This window comes from Scyliorhinus canicula, chromosome 1, assembly GCF_902713615.1.
Source record: "Scyliorhinus canicula chromosome 1, sScyCan1.1, whole genome shotgun sequence".
Taxonomy (NCBI): Eukaryota; Metazoa; Chordata; class Chondrichthyes; order Carcharhiniformes; family Scyliorhinidae; genus Scyliorhinus; species Scyliorhinus canicula.
Window position 1 is genome coordinate 192,133,444 of NC_052146.1, and position 21,548 is coordinate 192,154,991.

Consider the following 21,548-nt stretch of genomic DNA (forward strand, 5'->3'; position numbering starts at 1 on the left):
CCACAGCCACGACCCCACCTCACTTCCATTCACCAGCATTACCTGCCAGTGTGGCAGCTTCTGCCCAAAACTACCCCTCCCACCACCTTTCCCTCCTTGGTCTGTGCAAATTGCTCCTGTGGACCCCACCCTCCTCCACACAAACAAAGACAGATCCAAAATGACAGGAGGGGGGGGGGGGGGCAGGAGTTATCCCATCTTGTTGCCCCCTTACTATCTTATTGACCCTGAGCAAACAATCACAACGATGAAATCACCCCACTGAGAAAAAGCCCCCCACCCTCCAGCCCCCACAATTCCTGCATCTTCCTATCTCCTGTAGTTCCAGCTCCTCTGTCTCCCATCAACATTCAGTTCTCCCCAGTTGAAGTCATTGGCTTCCTCTGGAGTTCAGAATAGTACTCCAGGCCTTCAAAAGTCACCCATAGTTTCTCCGTGTACAGTACCCTAAACCGGATCTGCCTTCGGTATAGAACCACTTTGGCCTTGTTGAACCCGGTATGCCTTTTTGGCAGCTCCACTCCAATGTCATGATAGATTCGGACCCTGTTCCCCTTCCATTTGCAGTTCCGCTTCTCCCTGACCCATCGCAGGATCCTCTCCTTCTCCACAAACTTATGGAGCCGCATAATCATCATCTGTGGCGGCCTCCCCGCTCTCGGCTTCTGCCTTGGGGACCTCTGTATCCTATCCACCTCCGGGGCCTTATCCAACAGCCCCTCCGCCACCAGCCCCACCAGCATCTTTGAGACGTATCTCGTGGCACCTGTGCCTTCCACACCCTCAGGCAAGCCAAAGATACACAGTTTCTGCTTTCTGGACCTGTTCCCCTGCTCATCTACCTTTGTCCACAGTGACTTGGAAAGGTCCCCAGGAGCTCCACCCTCCGCCTCCAACACCACCACCCAATCACTGTGATCGCACATCACCTTCTCCATCTCCTGGATCTGCGGCCCCTGTACCTCCAGGCACTTCTCCACTCCATCAATCCTTTCAAGGGAGCTACCGCTCCCTCGATGGCTTTCGACCAATTTTCGTGCATCTCCTTTCACTGCTGGTGGAACTCATTGCTAATAAACACCATCAGCTGCTCCATCTGGGGTTTTCCAACTTGTGACAACCCTTCCCCCTCCGCCTGCTTTCCAATTGTTGCTGTGCCAGTCTCCTCCAGTTCCTTGGCCAGGCCTTTAACCTTCTGCCGGGTCTGGTAACCAGCAGACATGCCGCTCCCGGAGGAACGTTTTCTGCACAGCTTCAGCTGCACATTCCTGTCAAAATTCCCCCGCTTTCAGATAAAAAGAGCTCAGACCAACGCCTTCGAGCCGGAGCTGCCCTGTGTGCGACCACTCACTCCATGGCTGCCACCGGAAGTCCATGTCCTCCTCATCTATACAGTGACTCACATAGTGTCCTCCTATAGTGACAAACCCAAATCCTAATCTGTACAGTGACTAACACAGTGTCCTCCTAATCTATACACTGTGACTGAGTGTCATCCTAATCTATTCAGTGACTCATCCAGTGCCTCCTATAGAGACTAACATGGAGTCCTAATCTATACAGTGACTAACACTGTCCTCCTATACATCTATTCATTGACTAATCTAGCGTCCTTCTATACAGTGACTCCTAATCTGCACAGTGACTAAACCAGTGTCCTCCTAATTTATACAGTGACTAACACAGTATCCTAATCTGTACAGTTCCTCACCCAGTGTCCGCCTAATTTCTACAATAACTAGCCCAGTGTTCTTCTAATCAATGTAGTGACTAACCCAGTGTCCTCCTACAGTGACTAGCCCAGTGTCCTGCTCATCTATACGCTGTGACTGAGTGTCCTCCTAATCTATACAGTGATGAACCCAGTGTCCTATACAGTGACTCACCATGTTCTCCTAGCCTATACAGTGGCTCACCCAGTGTCCTAATCTATACAGTGACTCACCGAGTGTCCTCCTAATCTATGGTGACTAGCCCAGCATCCTCCTACACAGTGACTAACCCAGTATCCTCCGACACATTGACTAACCCAGTATCCTACACAGTGACTAACCCTGTATCCTACACAGTGACTAACCCAGTATCCCCCTACACAGTGACTAACCCAGTATCCTACACAGTGACTAACCCAGTATCCCCCTACACAGTGACTAACCCAGTATCCTCCTACACAGTGACTAACCCAGTATTCTACACAGTGACTAACCCAGTATCCTACACAGTGACTAACCCAGTATCCTACACAGTGACTAACCCAGTATCCCCCTACACAGTGACTAACCCAGTATCCTACACAGTGTCTAACCCAGTATCCCCCTACACAGTGACTAACCCAGTATCCCCCTACACAATGACTAACCCAGTATCCCCCTACACAGTGACTAACCCAGTATCCTACACAGTGACTAACCCAGTATCCTACACAGTGTCTAACCCAGTATCCCCCTACACAGTGACTAACCCAGTATCCTACACAGTGACTAACCCAGTATCCTACACAGTGACTAACCCAGTATCCTACACAGTGTCTAACCCAGTATCCCCCTACACAGTGTCTAACCCAGTATCCCCTACACAGTGACTCACCCAGTATCCCCTACACAGTGACTAACCCAGTATCCTACACAGTGACTAACCCAGTATCCCACACAGTGTCTAACCCAGTATCCCCCTACACAGTGACTAACCCAGTATCCCCCTATACAGTGACTAACCCAGTATCCTACACAGTGTCTAACCCAGTATCCCCCTATACAGTGACTAACCCAGTATCCAACACAGTGACTAACCCAGTATCCTACACAGTGTCTAACCCAGTATCCTACACAGTGTCTAACCCAGTATCCCCCTATACAGTGACTAACCCAGTATCCAACACAGTGATTAACCCAGTATCCTCCGATACAGTGACTAACCCAGTATCCTACACAGTGACTAACCCAGTATTCTACACAGTGACTAACCCAGTATCCTACACAGTGACTAACCCAGTATCCTACACAGTGACTAACCCAGTATCCTACACAGTGACTAACCCAGTATCCTACACAGTGACTAACCCAGTATCCTACACAGTGACTAACCCAGTATCCTACACAGTGACTAACCCAGTATCCTACACAGTGACTAACCCAGTATCCTCCTACACAGTGACTAACCCAGTATCCTACACAGTGTCTAACCCAGTATCCCCCTACACAGTGACTAACCCAGTATTCTACACAGTGACTAACCCAGTATCCTACACAGTGACTGACCCAGTATCCTCCTACACAGTGACTAACCCAGTATCCTACACAGTGACTAACCCAGTATCCTACACAGTGACTAACCCAGTATCCTACACAGTGACTAACCCAGTATCCTACACAGTGACTAACCCAGTATCCTACACAGTGACTAACCCAGTATCCTCCTACACAGTGACTAACCCAGTATCCTACACAGTGTCTAACCCAGTATCCCCCTATACAGTGACTAACCCAGTATCCTACACAGTGACTAACCCAGTATCCTACACAGTGACTAACCCAGTATCCTACACAGTGACTAACACAGTATCCTCCTATACAGTGACTAACCCAGTATCCTCCCACACAGTGACTAACCCAGTATCCTCCTACACAGTGACTAACCCAGTATCCTCCTACACAGTGACTAACGCAGTATCCCCGACACAGTGACTAACCCAGTATCCTATACAGTGACTAACCCAGTATCCTCCTACACAGTGACTAACCCAGTATCCTACACAGTGACTAACCCAGTATCCTCCTACACAGTGACTAATCCAGCATCCTACACAGTGACTAACCCAGTATCCTACACAGTCACTAACCCAGTATCCTACACAGTGACTAACCCAGTATCCTATACAGTGACTAACCCAGTATCCTATACAGTGACTAACCCAGCATCCTCCTACACAGTGACTAACCCAGTATCCTCCTACACAGTGACTAACCCTGGATCCTATACAGTGACTAATCCAGCATCCTACACAGTGACTAACCCAGTATCCTACACAGTGACTAACCCAGTATCCAACACAGTGACTAACCCAGTATCCAACACAGTGACTAACCCAGTATCCTACACAGTGACTAACCCAGTATCCTACACAGTGACTAACCCAGTATCCTCCTACACAGTGACTAACCCAGTATCCTCCTACACAGTGACTAACCCTGTATCCTATACAGTGACTAATCCAGCATCCTACACAGTGACTAACCCAGTATCCAACACAGTGACTAACCCAGTATCCTACACAGTGACTAACCCAGTATCCTACACAGTGACTAACCCAGTATCCTACACAGTGTCTAACCCAGTATCCCCCTATACAGTGACTAACCCAGTATCCTACACAGTGTCTAACCCAGTATCCCCCTATACAGTGACTAACCCAGTATCCAACACAGTGACTAACCCAGTATCCTACACAGTGACTAACCCAGTATCCTACACAGTGACTAACCCAGTATCCCCCTATACAGTGACTAACCCAGTATCCTACACAGTGTCTAACCCAGTATCCTACACAGTGTCTAACCCAGTATCCCCCTACACAGTGACTAACCCAGTATCCCCCTATACAGTGACTAACCCAGTATCCTACACAGTGTCTAACCCAGTATCCCCCTACACAGTGACTAACCCAGTATCCCCCTATACAGTGACTAACCCAGTATCCTACACAGTGACTAACCCAGTATCCCCCCATACAGTGACTAACCCAGTATCCTATACAGTGACTAACCCAGTATCCTCCTACACAGTGACTAACCCAGTATCCTACACAGTGACTAACCCAGTATCCTCCTACACAGTGACTAATCCAGCATCCTACACAGTGACTAACCCAGTATCCTACACAGTCACTAACCCAGTATCCTACACAGTGACTAACCCAGTATCCTATACAGTGACTAACCCAGTATCCTATACAGTGACTAACCCAGCATCCTCCTACACAGTGACTAACCCAGTATCCTCCTACACAGTGACTAACCCTATATCCTATACAGTGACTAATCCAGCATCCTACACAGTGACTAACCCAGTATCCAACACAGTGACTAACCCAGTATCCCCCTACACAGTGACTAACCCAGTATCCCCCTACACAGTGACTAACCCAGTATCCTCCTACACAGTGACTAACCCTGTATCCTATACAGTGACTAATCCAGCATCCTACACAGTGACTAACCCAGTATCCTACACAGTGACTAACCCAGTATCCAACACAGTGACTAACCCAGTATCCAACACAGTGACTAACCCAGTATCCTACACAGTGACTAACCCAGTATCCTCCTACACAGTGACTAACCCAGTATCCTCCTACACAGTGACTAACCCAGTATCCTCCTACACAGTGACTAACCCTGTATCCTATACAGTGACTAATCCAGCATCCTACACAGTGACTAACCCAGTATCCAACACAGTGACTAACCAGGTATCCTACACAGTGACTAACCCAGTATCCTACACAGTGACTAACCCAGTATCCTACAGTGTCTAACCCAGTATCCCCCTATACAGTGACTAACCCAGTATCCTACACAGTGTCTAACCCAGTATCCCCCTATACAGTGACTAACCCAGTATCCAACACAGTGACTAACCCAGTATCCTACACAGTGACTAACCCAGTATCCTACACAGTGACTAACCCAGTATCCCCCTATACAGTGACTAACCCAGTATCCTACACAGTGTCTAACCCAGTATCCTACACAGTGTCTAACCCAGTATCCCCCTACACAGTGACTAACCCAGTATCCCCCTATACAGTGACTAACCCAGTATCCTACACAGTGTCTAACCCAGTATCCCCCTACACAGTGACTAACCCAGTATCCCCCTATACAGTGACTAACCCAGTATCCTACACAGTGACTAACCCAGTATCCCCCTATACAGTGACTAACCCAGTATCCTACACAGTGTCTAACCCAGTATCCCCCTACACAGTGACTAACCCAGTATCCAACCCAGTGACTAACCCAGTATCCTACACAGTGTCTAACCCAGTATCCTCCTACACAGTGACTAACCCAGTATCCTACACAGTGACTAACCCAGTATCCTACACAGTGTCTAACCCAGTATCCTCCTACACAGTGACTGACCCAGTATCCTACACAGTGTCTAACCCAGTATCCCCCTATACAGTGACTAACCCAGTATCCTACACAGTGTCTAACCCAGTATCCCCCTATACAGTGACTAACCCAGTATCCAACACAGTGACTAACCCAGTATCCTACACAGTGTCTAACCCAGTATCCTACACAGTGTCTAACCCAGTATCCAACACAGTGATTAACCCAGTATCCTCCTACACAGTGACTAACCCAATATCCTACACAGTGACTAACCCAGTATCCTCCTACACAGTGACTAACCCAGTATCCTCCTACACAGTGACTAACCCAGTATCCTACACAGTGACTAACCCAGTATCCTCCTACACATTGACTAACCCAGTATCCCCCTATACAGTGACTAACCCAGTATCCTATACCGTGACTAACCCAGTATCCTATACAGTGACTAACCCAGTATCCTATACAGTGACTAACCCAGTATCCTCCTACACAGTCACTAACCCAGTATCCTCCTACACAGTCACTAACCCAGTATCCTACACAGTGGCTAACCCAGTATCCTCCTACACAGTCACTAACCCAGTATCCTCCTACACAGTCACTAACCCAGTATCCTCCGACACAGTAACTAACCCAGTATCCTACACAGTGACTAACCCAGTATCCTCCTACACAGTGACTAACCCAGTATCCTACACAGTGACTAACGCAGTATCCTACACAGTGACTAACCCAGTATCCTACACAGTGACTAACCCAGTATCCTACACAGTGACTAACGCAGTATCCTACACAGTGACTAACCCAGTATCCTACACAGTGACTAACCCAGTATCCTACACAGTGACTAACCCAGTATCCTACACAGTGACTAACCCAGTATCCTATACAGTGACTAACCCAGTATCCTACACAGTGACTAACCCAGCATCCTCCTACACAGTGACTAACCCAGTATCCCCTACACAGTGACTAACCCAGTATCCCCTACACAGTGACTAACCCAGTATCCTACATAGTGACTAACCCAGTATCCTACACAGTGACTAACCCAGTATCCTCCTACACAGTGACTAACCCAGTATCCTACACAGTGACTAACCCAGTATCGTCCTGTATTGTAACTAACCCAGTATCCTACACAGTGACTAACCCAGTATCCTCCTACACAGTGACTAACCCAGTATCCTACACAGTGACTAACCCAGTATCGTCCTGTATTGTAACTAACCCAGTATCCTCCTACACAGTGACTAACCCAGTATCCTACACAGTGACTAACCCAGTATCCTCCTACACAGTGACTAACCCAGTATCCTACACAGTGACTAACCCAGAATCGTCCTGTATTGTAACTAACCCAGTATCCTCCTACACAGTGACTAACCCAGTATCCTCCTACACAGTGACTAACCCAGTATCCTCCTACACAGTGACTCAGCCAGTTAATCCTAATCTATTTAGCGACTAACCCACTGCCTCACCTTTAAAGTGACTAACTCAGTGCCCTCCTAAATTATACAGTGAGCAGCCCAGTTTCCTAATCTGTATAGTCCCTCACCCAGTGTCCTCCTATGCAGTGACTAATCGACATGCTGCACCATGATCTGCCCAATCCCCCCCTCCCATGCTGCACCACGATTCAGCCAATCCCCTCCTCACATGCTTAACCATGTTTCGCCCAGTCCCCCCTCACATGCTGCACCATGATTCAGCCAGTACCCTCCTCACATGCTGCACCATGATTCGCCTAATCCCCCCCTCACATGCTGCACCACGATTCAGCCAATCAACTCCTCACATGCTGAACCATGTTTCGCCCAGTCCCCCCTCACATGCTGCACCATGATTCAGCCAATCCCCTCCTCACATGCTGTACCATGATTCAGCCAATCCCCTCCTCACATGCTGCACCATGTTTCGCCCAGTCCCCCCTCACATGCTGCACCATGATTCAGCCAATCCCCTCCTCACATGATGCGCCCAGTCCCCCTCACATGCTGCATCATGATTCAGCCAATCCCCTCCTCACATGCTGTACCATGATTCAGCCAATCCCCTCCTCACATGCTGCACCATGATTCAGCCAATCCCCTCCTCACATGCTGTACCATGATTCAGCCAGTCCCCCCTCACATGCTGCACCATGATTCACCCAGTCCCCTCCTCACATGCTGCACCACGATTCACCCAATCCCCTCCTCACATGATGCGCCCAGTCCCCCTCACATGCTGCATCATGATTCACCCACTCCCCTCCTCACATGCTGCACCATGATTCGCCCAGTCCCCCCTCACATGCTGTACCATGATTCAGCCAATCCCCTCCTCACATGCTGCATCATGATTCGCCCAATCCCCTCCTCACAGGCTGCACCATGATGCGCCCAGTCCCCCCTCACATGCTGTACCATGATTCAGCCAATCCCCTCCTCACATGCTGCATCATGATTCGCCCAATCCCCCCCTCACATGCTGCACCATGATTCAGCCAATTCCCTCCTCACGTGCTGCACCATGATTCGCCTAATCCCCTCCTCACATGATGCGCCCAGTCCCCCCTCACATGCTGTACCATGATTCGCCCAGTCCCCCCTCACATGCTGCACCATGATTCACCCACTCCCCTCCTCACATGCTGCACCACGATTCACCCAATCCCCTCTTCACATGATGCGCCCAGTCCCCCGTCACATGCTGTACCATGATTCAGCCAGTCCCCTCCTCACATGCTGCACCATGATTCACCCAATCCCCTCCTCACATGCTGTACCATGATTCAGCCAGTCCCCTCCTCACATGCTGTACCATGATTCAGCCAATCCCCTCCTCACATGCTGCATCATGATTCGCCCAATCCCCTCCTCACATGCTGCATCATGATTCGCCCAATCCCCTCCTCACATGCTGCATCATGATTCGCCCAATACCCTCCTCACATGCTGCACCATGATTCGCCTAATCCCCTCCTCACATGCTGTACCATGATTCACCCACTCCCCTCCTCACGTGCTGCACCATGATTCGCCTAATCCCCTCCTCACATGCTGTCGTGGAAATCATAATAAAGACAAATTCCTCAAGGTTCGATTTAAGTAAATTTATTGACACAAATATATTTCTGGAGAGAGAATGGGCGCAATTCTCCGCACTCACGACGGTGCGGAGAATAGTGGGGGTCGTAAATTTTTGCGGCCACGCTAGTCTGACGCCCGCCTGCTATTCTCCCCCCCCCCCCCCCCCCCCCCCCCCCACCACGCCTGACTCCCGACACGAATCGCTGCCGCCGTTTTTTTACGGCGAGCAGCGATTCTCAGCTGGCCGATGGGCCAAAGTCCAAGCCCTTTACGGCCGTTTTTACGAACGGCAAACACACCTGGTCTGGCCGTTCGTAAAAACGGCCGTAAAGTTCGGATCTTGGCAACCATGGCACCGATTGGCACGGCAGTACCACGGCCGTGCCAAGGGTGCCATGGGCCCGCGATCGTTGGGCACCGATCGCGGGCAGCTGGTACGATTCCCGCGCACTCTTTGTCCTTCCGCCGCCCCGCTGTATCAATTCGCGGGGCGGCTGAGGGGCATCCCGGCCCAAGCATGCGCGGGTTTCGCGCAAATGCGCGATGACGTCATCCACGCATGCGCAGGTCGGAGTCTTCCAATCCGTGCATGCGTGGCTGACGTCATGTGACGCGTCAGCCGTCGCATACTCTGGCAAGCGGGCTTAATGAAATTCGTTAAGCCCGCGATGCCGAAGTTCACGGCCGCGGCATGCTAGCCCCGACCGGGGACCAGAATCGGTTCCCGGTCGGGGAGGGGGAGGCTGGCGTCCAACCCGCCCGTTTTTGACGCCAGCCTTACGATTTCTCCCTGTTTGGGAGAATCGCGCCCAGTGTTCCAGCTGCAAAAGCTAGTGCATTGCACTTTGAGTTATGCAGTCAAAAACCATTATATTTCTAGTGTGATATAAACAACTTTGAAGAGATAAAGCTTGGGAACATACTCAAGAGGAAATATGAATGTTTGCTCTTGGATTTAAAAACAATTCGAGTACGCATTTTGTTGTCCTTCGGAAGAACAACTTATTATCATAATAAGGCCGCGTACAAATACTAAGCAGTATTTAGTTTACATTAACTGACCTTATTTTCGCTCAAAAGCAGTGTTAAAATATAGTCAATATTCCCAGCATGCTTCTAAATTGGTAACTGATTAACTTCCCTTCCACAATTCCCTCCTTGTTGATCTTTTGATCAACACCTTTTAGTAAATTATCGTGTCCTCCGTAGAGAAGGGCGGTTATAAGGTAAGGGGAACGGACGTATGACAGTTCCCTGCGTGTTCTGAGCCTGGTAGCAAGGAGGCAAGGCGGCAAGGGCTGTTCTCCCGTGTTAGTCCAATAAAAATATCTTGCGCAATATTAAAACAGTAACCATACGACAATCAAGATTACAATGGTGATTATAATCCAAAACACAATCCTCTGTCCTGACGATCCTTCCATCCAAAGCGAAAGTCCCATCCCTCATTTTCATGCAATCTTATTACCTCTCTACAAGTGTGATCCACCAGATTATCAATTTTCTTTGAGTTATCAGGGATGTATGTGCAACAGTCACTGCCAATCAGGGCACAAGTACCTCCCTTTTCAGCTAACAAGAAATCAAGAGCATTTTCTATTCTGCAGAGCAACCGCTCTTATCGCAACTATCTCAGTTTCTATCAGGTTAACAGCTTCTGCAGTGTCATTAGCTACTTGCTCAAGGATGTCTCGTAGTTCGTGTAGTTCGTATGCATTAGTGGCTATTCCTAATGATGGTATCATTATTCCAAGCATTTATGCCCATGTCATAATACTTTGTGTCGCCCTGTGATGAGGATGGTCCTGCAATTGCTGAATGTGATGCACATAAGGGACTACGTATCCCAAATAGCAGGAGCCTTCCCAATATTCTGGTGTGGCCACAGATAAAATATGTGCCATTATATGCGGTCAGGTTTCCTTTACTATCAGTCATCATTAGTCTAATCGATCCCCTTCCCAGGAGCCTCCACTAGTTTGATTTTCAACTCCTGACCAATCAAAGATGAATAGTCCTTTAGCTGTAAGGTGGAACATAGCGAGTTGCCAATTCACGGTCTGATCACACTGACACGTGCCTACTGAGTGGGTCCCATATGTTTTATGATTCTTAAAGCATATACTTCCTTTTGGGACTCCAGTATAATTGGGAAGGATCAACCAGGGCAGTTGACTTGTTCCATTAAACCTCGGCCCCCACCATTCCCCAAACCTATTCATATCGTATCCAGCTAATCTCCAATCGAACATATTCTGTGTATCTTCACTGCGTCCTGTACTATTTCTTCTTGGAGCCCACTCTGCTTTCTCGTTACTGGTGAATGGGATGGGTCACACGGGGGTGTCCCCCGAGCATCTGGGAATTTGTGTACAGACCCAACAACTGAATTTATTTACCCTCTCAGCGTATGAGTGAGACATGTACATTAAGGTGTTAGTGTTCAGTTTACCCTCTACATGAGGTTGGATTAATATTATAATATAAAAACATCAACGCCGTCATTCTCTTCAGTTCAGCGTTTCGCTAGTACTCTCAAAGTTCCGTATGATGTAGTTTACATGAGTTGCGTGGCTCCAAACGGGCTTTTCTTTTACTTTAACGGCTGTTCGGGTTGTGAGCAGCACTTGGTAGGGTCCATTCCACCTTGGAGAAAAATAATCTTTGTTTAGTGCTTTTACATACACTTGATCTCCAGGTTTAAAGGGTGTGTATTTCCCTCTTTTGGATGCATCTGAGCCTGTCGCACCGTTTCATGTTTTTTTTTCTTTTTTTTTCAGCGATTTCACACATAGCCTGGGCATTTTTTAGTGATGCCTCATCTGCCCATATTAAGGCTACTGCCACTGGAGCCATTGGGGATTTAGTTCCAGTTGTCATGGAATGTTCCATTAATATCTCATACGGGGTTAAACACATATTACGATTTCTCTGATTTCTCAGGGCATACATTACTACAGGAATGGCATCTGGCCATAGCAGCCCATTATGTTGACACACTTTTGTAACTGCAGTTTTAATTATTCCATCCGCCCTTTCCACCATTCCTGAGGATTGTGGCTGACATGGGATATGCAATTTCCAATCAAATCCCATGGCTTTTGTTAGGGCTTTGGTCAATTTGCTAGTGAAATGAGTTCCCCTGTCACTGTTAATATCCATTGGTATCACAATCCCAGGATATTCGTTCTTCAACACTTCGGTTGTCTGATTTTCCACTGGCTTATCAACCACAGTAGGCATCACTCCCACCTGTGATCCAGCTATATCATTACCCAAGATAAATTGTATTCCTGGCAAGATAATTTCTCTGTTACTCCTACTACCACTTTTCCACTCTTTGCTGGACTTTCCAACCTTACCTTAGATAATGGAACACTACTCCTCGCACCCTGAATTCCACATATTACCATGTTTTCTGGCAACATTCTTCCCAGACTACATAACTCCTCATCTCCTGCCATTAAAGATTGATTAGCTCCCATATCTCTTAAAATTGTGACTTCTTTACTTACTCCTCCTGATACACATGAGTAAACTTTACCCACACAAGTAAATTCTTTAGAGATCTGGCACCTTCTTATCAATCATCTCTTGATCAGGCTGTACAATCTTTTGCACCTCCTTCGCTTCACTTGGGCTTTCCTTTACCACTTTAACAAATCCCACTGTCTTATCCTGTTTTACCACATCAGCCTTCCCAGTGCTTTTCTTCAACCACCTACACTGTGACTTTGCATGGCCTAGTTCATTACAGTGAAAACATTTGAAACGTTTAATTTCTTTTCCACCCTCCTGGATTTCTTTTTTAATCTGAGGTACACTCTTCTTATTATCTCCCATCAGATCACCTTTACCTTTACTACTTGAGTATTTCTCATGTCCCCAGTTTCTATCCCTCACAGGCTGAAACTGATGTCAGAAACCAAGCTTTGATTTATGAACTAATTCATAATCATCTGCCATTTATGCTGCTAATCTCGCAGTTTTAACCCCCTGTTCTTCCACATGAGTTCTCACTACATCAGGAATTGAATTTTTAAACTCCTCCAAAAGTATAATTTCTCTGAGAGCTTCATACGTTTGGTCTTTTTCCAAAGCCCTTATCCACCTATCAAAATTGTCTTGATAGCAACCTGCTTTTAGCCAAGAACGATGCTCCTGTAGGGAGGCTTGCTCCCATGCCTGTTTTAACTTTGGTGCTGTTATGGTGAATGGAAGTTCAACTGCAGCCACTTGCAGTTGTGGCTGCTGTTTGAGAGCCAATTCCTTTGCTATTTTGTTAGCAAATCTATTGCCGCATGTGACTTCATCGTCTGCGGTAGTATGCGCTTCACACTTTAAAATGGCTATCTTGCTGGGCAGCTGAACAGCATCTACTAAATTTAAAACCAATTTAGCATCTTTAATAGGTTGGCCGGAGGAAGTTATGAATTCCCTGTTTTTCCATAATTGGCTAAAATCATGTACTCCCCCAAAAGCGGATCGGGAATCATATAAATATTGACTGTTTTATTTTTAGCTAGAATACATGCTTTAGTAAGGGCCAACTATTCAGCCGCTTGAGCAGATGTTCCCGAAGACCGCTGTGGCTGCTCCTGCTCTTAAGCAATTTGGCATACCCTTTACCACAGCACATAGGGCCACCGAGTAATAGGCAAGGGGTCTTTTCCCGACTCAATGCTCTTGCACCAGGACCCCTGTTGCAAATCCCTCTGCTTCATTCACATAAAGAGTAAAAAGTTTGCTGAAATTAGGAAGTTCCAACCCAGGGGAGCTAATCATGGCTTGTTTCAAATTAAGAAACGCTTGCTCCCTCTCTGGTAATAACTGAAGGGGAGTCCTGTAGGGTAGCCTTGTGCAATACTACGTCCATCTCTCTATAGTCCGGTATCCACTGCCTGCAATAGCCCACCATTCCGAGGAAGGTAAAGGTTTCCTTTTTCATGCGTGGAGTTGGTACCCTTGCTACAGCCTGTATTCTTTCAGACCCAAGCCTCCGCTGTCCTTGCTGCAGCTGAAATCCCAAATACTGAACTGCCTCCTGACAGAATTGCAGCTTGTCCATTGAGGCCCTATGCCCTCTTTCTGCCAGATGTGATAATAACAAAAGGGTATTCTGTTGACAAACTAGCCCTCCCTCTGAGGCTATCAATAAATCGTAATCGTATTGAGGGAATGTTGAGCCTGCAGACAATTGGCACTCGTCCAAGTCTCTTAATACTGTTAATTCCGATATGTAACGGCAAATAGATATTGACTTTCTGGGTGCAATGGTATGGAGAAAAAGGCTGAGAAAGTATCCGTTGTTGATGGTACAGAAGACAAAATGACATTTGTGTACGGCGCAAATGGAGCAATAGTGATAACAATTTTATTGATGGCTCTAAGATCTTGCACAGACCATCGCTCGTTGGATCTTCCTACCTTTGGAATGGGGAGTATCGGGGTGTTACAGGGGCTTTGTGTTCTCTTCAGCACCCCTTGCTGTAATAGTGCATTGATCACTCCCTCTATCCCTTTCTCTGCTTCTGGTGCCAACCTGTATTGTTTCAAGCAGGGCAGGGCAACGTTCTTCTGTAACTGCACCCTATGGGCTGGGGCAGAATGTACTTTCCAACATGATTTTTATGTTGGGCCCATAGATGTGGCAGTACCTGGGCCAGGATTGAAGGGAGTAAATGATGGCTCTCTCTTGGAGGCTGTTGTCTTTCAAATGTAGCAGGCCATTGTTCCTCTTTCCAGGTCACTTTGCCCTCCTGTTTGCCATAAAATTCTATCAGCCAATTTTGTCCGTCCATTTCAATATAAATCCCATGTATTACTTTTTTCTTTTGGCCTCTTTGATCACTTCTCCTATTTGCTTTGCCTCAGCGGGATGTCTTACAGCCAATGTTAAATGGGGATCTGAAGTTAAACCCATCCTAAAAAGGTTTCTCTGACTATGGGTCAACTGTACTAACATTCCTAATTCCGCAACACCGAAAAATAAAAATGAGTGATATGCAATTAGGTCTGCTTTCCTGAATGACTTTGTGATGGTAAATTGTCTGCCAGCTCATCCTCACGAGCATACCAAGCCGGGCAATGGGTCACTATATTCTCTCGCCTGGACTCTATCATGTGTTTTAATATTTGTGCCCAAGGGTCATTAATCTTTTGTAAGACTTCCTGCAGTTTTTAGATTTTTTTTAACAGTGGTACTGTAAGGGTTAACGTTCAGCTGCCAGCATAGAACACAGACACAGAGCAATCGGGCGCAGGCTCAGAAGTTATTACATTTTGTAGCTGGTGAGCTCGGATTTGAGACAGTTCTATAAACATTCCATTATCAATGCAATGTATTACCGCTCCTAATTTGCAGAGTGCCTGTCGGCCTAATAGAGGACGGTGTCGCGAGGTGGGGTACATCCTTTCTTCCTGGGGGTTAAATGCTTCTTGGCCCCTTTGATGATCGCCTCTTTCTCTCTGTTTGCTAACCAGTGTTCAAGGGACTCATTTCCTTCATTCAAATGATTATCATTATTGAGAACCCAGCCCCATTTATGCCGGGTGGGATCCCATCCTTCAAAGCCAAGATGCACCCTAAGAGTATTTTAGCAGCAGCAAAACATGCCCTGGGAGGGGGCTATAAATACCACACATTTAAGTCAATTTCCAATGATTGATTTTATAGGCATTAGCTTTCTTAGAGACGTATATTTTTTCTTTGTCAATTCAGAAAAAATCAACTGTCTGCTGAAATGGTTAATGTTTCCTGCAGAATCTAAGGGGCGGAGAACTTGGCAAAATGCCATTTACGTCTTTTTTTGTAATTTAAAAACTTATTCATTCGATTACTTTTATTCGTAAAGGTGCTTTCTTTTAAACTGATCGTAATTTCCAATGTTTTCATTCATCAGAGAAATCTCAACAAAAATCACTTAAGTTATAATCTGTGACTCACAATAACAGGCAATAAAAATTACAACCCACTTCGCACTTCATGCTTTGACTAAATTTAATTGGTTAAACAAAACACAGATTCTCACAGCTCACAGATATCACAGTTAACCGTTAGCCTTATCTCACGGCTACAGAAAATCTGAATTCCCTTTCTCTACAGGAACTCATCTGTTATGCTTTTACCTTCATCTTCTATTTACTTTTACTCCCCAGTTTTTTGTTTCGAGAGGGGGTCAGCTACATGAGATTCCTATGCGGGACATATAGTTTTCCTACCTCATTCCCTTGCTTTACGATTGTCTCTTTTCATTTTCTTACTTATTTTGACTCCCTTATCTGTCCTCTTTAAGGAGTTCACCTTCTTTCTCGCTCCGGATGTCTTTACCGAGGCTTCGGGACAACCTGTGAGGGGGTGTCGAGTTTATTGCTCATCGTTCCTTCTGCAAAATACTTTAGAACATATATATAATAATACAGCACGGTAGCATGGCGGTTAGCATAAATGCTTCACAGCTCCAGGGTCCCAGGTTCGATTCCCGGCTGGGTCACTGTCTGTGCGGAGTCTGCACGTCCTCCCCGTGTGTGCGTGGGTTTACTCCGGGTGCTCCGGTTTCCTTCCACAGTCCAAAGATGTGCGGGTTAGGTGGATTGGCCATGCTAAATTGCCCGTAGTGTCCTAAAATGTAAGCTTAAGGGGGGGGTTGTTGGGTTACGGGTATAGGGTGGATGCGTTAGGCTTGAGTAGGGTGATCATTGCTCGGCACAACATCGAGGGCCGAAGGGCCTGTTCTGTGCTGTACTGTTCTATGTTCTATGTTCTAATACCAACGACCGCGGAAATCATTTACAAATACTACAGGGAGCGCACACCAGTGTTTATCCTTTCACGAACCTCAAAGTCTTTTTTTTTTATTTTAGTCTCGAAGGCACCTTTTTCTTCTCATGCAGCTGTCATTAATTTATTAATTAAGATAACTCTCTGAGCATGAGTCACTGACCAGTAATTAAGGCTGCCGAGCCGCAGACCCCCCCCTTTCAGCAGGGGTCATGCTATGGCTCCCTCCCTTTCAGCTGAGAGAGTCCTGTTTGGAGATTTGTTTCGGGGTTCACTTCCCGTTAAATTAGGGAAACTACAACGACTACACCAATTTGTCGTGGAAATCATAATAAAGACAAATTCCTCAAGGTTCGATTTAAGGAAATTTATTGACAAAAATATATTTGTGGAGAGAGAGTGTTCCAGCTGCAAAAGCTAGTGCATTGCACTCTGAGTTATGCAGTCGAAAACCATTATATTTATAGTGTGAAATAAACAACTTTGAAGGGATAAAGCTTGGGAACATACGCAAGAGGAAATATGAATGTTTTGCCCTTGATTTAAAAACAATTCAAGTACGCATTTTGTTGTCCTTCGGAAGAACAACTTATTATCATAATAAGGACAAGTACAAATACTAAGCAATATTTAGTTTACATGACATGACCTGCTTATTTTCGCTCAAAAGCAGTGTTAAAATATAGTCAATATTCCCAGCATGCTTCTAAATTGGTAACTCATTAACTTCCCTTCCACGCATGCTGAACCATGTTTCGCCCAGTCCCCTCACATCCTGCACCATGATTCACCCAATCCCCTCCTCACATGCTGCGCCCAATCCCCTCCTCACATGCTACACCATGATTTGCCCAGTCCCCTCCTCACATGCTGCACCATGATTCGCCCAGTCCCCTCCTCACATGCTGCACCATGATTCGCCCAATCCCCTCCTCACATGCTGCACCATGATTCGCCCAATCCCCCCTCACATGCTGCACCATAATTCACCCAATCTCCTTCTCACATGCTGCACAATGATTCAGCCAATCCCCTCCTCACATGCTGCACCATGATTCACCCAGTCCCCTCTTCACATGCTGCACCATAATTCACCCAATCCCCTCCTGGAGGAACAACATCTCATCTTCCGGTTAGGCACGCTGCAGCCTTCCGGTCTCAACATCGATTTGAACAACTTCAGATGATCAGCTCTACCCCACCTCGACCCATTTGTTTTCATCCCATTTTACTTTAACTGTCTTTTACCATCTCTTTCTTTCTTAATGTTTCTGGAACATACGTCTCCATTCACCTGCGGAAGGAGCTGCGCTCTGAAAGCTCGTGTTTGAAACAAACCTGTTGGACTTTAACCTGGTGTTGTAAGACTTCTTACTGTGCTCACCCCAGTCCAACGCCGTCATCTCCACATCATAATATATATTTAACATCCCCCCCCTCCAATTTTATCCACCTTTCCTTAACCTTTCTCCTCTTTGCTTCCCCCTTCCCCTCTCCCCACATCTACAGTTTATCCTCTGATGTTAGTTTCCCTGCTGTTTGACCTTTCACAACTTTTGTTCTCTCTGGGGACTGCCATTAACACTCTTTCCCCTTGGTATCTGTGGCCATTAGCACCCGGTTTCCCTGGGTTTCTGTGGCTATGACTCATCTTTCATTCTCACTCCACAGTATAAATATTTCCCACTTTTTCTGTCTGTTAGCTTTGACAAAGAGTCATCGGACTCGAAACGTTAGCTCTTTTCTCTCCCTACAGATGCTGCCAGACCTGCTGAGATTTTCCAGCATTTTCTCTTTCCCTCCTCACATGCTGCATCATGATTCACCCAGTCCCCCTCACATGCTGCACCTTGATTCGCCCAGTCCCCTCCTCACATGCTGCACCTTGATTCACCCAGTCCCCCTCACATGCTGCACCTTGATTCACCCAGTCCCCCTCACATGCTGCACCATGATTCACCCAGTCCCCCTCACATGCTGCACCATGATTCACCCAGTCCCCCTCACATGTTGCACCATGATTCAGCCAGTCCCCCCTCACATGCTGCACCACGATTCAGCCAATCCCCTCCTCACATGCTGCACCATGATTCGCCCAGTCCCCTCCTCACATGCTGCACCATGATTCAGCCAGTCCCCTCCTCACATGCTGTACCCTGATTCGCTCAATCCCCTCCTCACATGCTGCACCATGATTCACCCAATCCCCTCCTCACATGCTGCACCCTGATTCGCCCAGTATCCTCCTCACCTGTGCACTGCGAGTCACCTTGAAGCTCACTAAACACACTCTCTATTTTGTTATGTGGCTGTGCTGGTATTTGCAGATGTTGATGTGAGATAGAGGCTGTACTGAAGTGCAGTATTGTTCCACGTCACTCGCTGCTCTTTTAGGCCTGCAGTCACACGAACATAATATTGGCTCCAGACGCTCTTTCAGACAGAGCCTTCATTGTAAGATACTGTGTGTGACGTCTCTGTTGTGAAGCCTGGGACTGAGTGAAAAAAGGGTCAAGTGCAAGGGATCAAAGAATTAGGCTAAATATAAAAAATACAGAGGACAAATGAAAAAGGAAATAACAGGGAGAATGAAACAGTAGAGAATTGATCAGCAGCTACCATTAAGGGGAATTTAAAGCTCAGCATATTGACAATGAAACGGTTATCAGAGAAGCAGTGGGGCCAGTTCGATCAAAGTGAAGACCTATCGGTAGAGACAGAAACCATAGCTGTGGGATGAAATGGATACTTTACATCGGTGATTACTGGGACTTTCAGAAACAATAATCTGGGAGAAAATGAATGGCCACTTGGACCAGCATGGACTAATAACCAGAATCCAGCACAGATTTGCTAAGGGCTAATCATGTTCAACTAACTGGATTGAGTTTTTTGATGAGGTAACAGAGAAGACAGGTGGCGACGCTGTAGTTGGTGCTTTGCCTCTGGACTTTCGAAAGGAAATACAAATTACAACTGTTCTAAAAAATGCACAAGGTGGGGCCCCCGCCAGGTCAGAGAATCGCCGGGGGTCGGCGTGAATCCCGCCCCCACCGTCCTCCGAATTCTCCGACCCCCCCAAAGGTTGGCGAGGTGTGAATCGCGCCGCCTCGGAGAATGGCGGGGACCGGCGCTACGCTATGGACCCCGGGGCTGCCCGACTTCGCCCGGCCGGATGGGCCGAAGTCCCGCCAACGTGACCACAGGTCACGCCGGCGTATATTAAACCACCTTATATAACGGCGTCAATCAGTGCTGATGGTTGACGCCGGACAGCGCGGAGGGGTGGGGTGGGGTGGCGTGGCCCCGGCATAGGGTGCCAGGGAGGTGGCGTAGGCTGCTGCAGTGGAGCATGCTGCAGAGGGGCAGGTGGCAGCCGCCCAGGCTGGAGGGCCGCCCGCCCGACAGGACGAGGAGGAGGAGGAGGTGGTTGCGCCACGGCGATGGAGATGCCCGAGGAGGCCCCGTGTGTACCGGCCCTGCTCGCTGTACCAGGACCTCACGGACCGGGCATGCAGGAGGAGGCTCCGGATGAGTCGGGAAACCGTGGCACACATCTGCCACCTGATGGCACACCTGGCACCGTGTGGCACTGGGGGGGCACAACCTCTCCCCGTGTCCGTCAAGGTTACGGTGGCCCTGAACTTTTATGCCACGGGGTCTTTCCAGGCGCCGAGTGTCCGGCATCTCGCAGGCATCGGTGCACATCCGGGCAGTGACAGACGCCCTATATGCCATTGCCACTGCGGACCGCTACATCCAATTCCCTATGGACCGGGCCGGCCAGGATGCCCGGGCAGCGGGCTTCGCTGCCATGGCCGGGTTTCCCATGGTCCAGGGCGCGATCGATGCGATGCACGTCGCCGTGCAGCCACCTGCAGATAACAGGGCCGTGTTCACCAATAGGAAGAGGATCTATTCCATGAACATCCAGGTGGTCTGCGACCACCGCATGATGATCCTGCACGTCTGTGCCCGGTACCCGGGAAGTGTTCATGACTCATACGTATTGGCGCAGTCTTACATCCCCGGCATGTTCGAGGGACGCCAACCCCGGCTGAGTGGCTGGTTGCTGGGTGACAAAGGTTACCTGTTGCGGTCGTGACTGATGACGCATATACGGAGGCCACAGAGTGACGCGGAGAACAACTACAATGATGCCCATGCAGCGACCAGGGATGTGCTAGAGAGGTGCTTTGGCCTGCTACAAATGCGTTTCAGGTGCCTGGACCGCTCTGGAGGGGCCCTCCAGTACCCACCAGATAGGGTCGGCACCATCATTGTGGTGTGCTGCGTCCTGCACAACATGGTCCAGCAGAGGGGCGATGTGCCGCAGGCAGAGGAGGGGGGAGTGGAGGAGCAGGAGGAAGAGGTGCAGACCTCCCGAGATGAGAGAGATGGGGGCAATGGTCAGGACAGATGGGCTGGAGATGGGCAGGAGGCTGCCCACCGTTACCAGCTGGGCCAGCGGGCACAGGACAGGCTGATAGCTGCCCGGTTCACTGACTAGGGGGGCATGGGAATCGCTGAGTATGGGCACAGACTGCACACCACGGCACCAGCCGACCA

At 48.0% G+C, this 21,548-nt stretch overlaps 1 long non-coding RNA gene across 1 annotated transcript; it reads right to left on the reverse strand.

Moving 5' to 3' along the window:
* Positions 1-9,912: 9,912 nt before the first annotated feature.
* LOC119970520 lies at positions 9,913-19,361 on the reverse strand. Its single transcript, XR_005461638.1, has 3 exons — positions 19,231-19,361; positions 16,503-16,594; positions 9,913-11,845 (listed from the first exon to the last, which is right to left on the reverse strand). It is a non-coding gene; the product is annotated as an uncharacterized LOC119970520 (long non-coding RNA).
* Between the last annotated feature and the right edge of the window lie 2,187 nt (positions 19,362-21,548).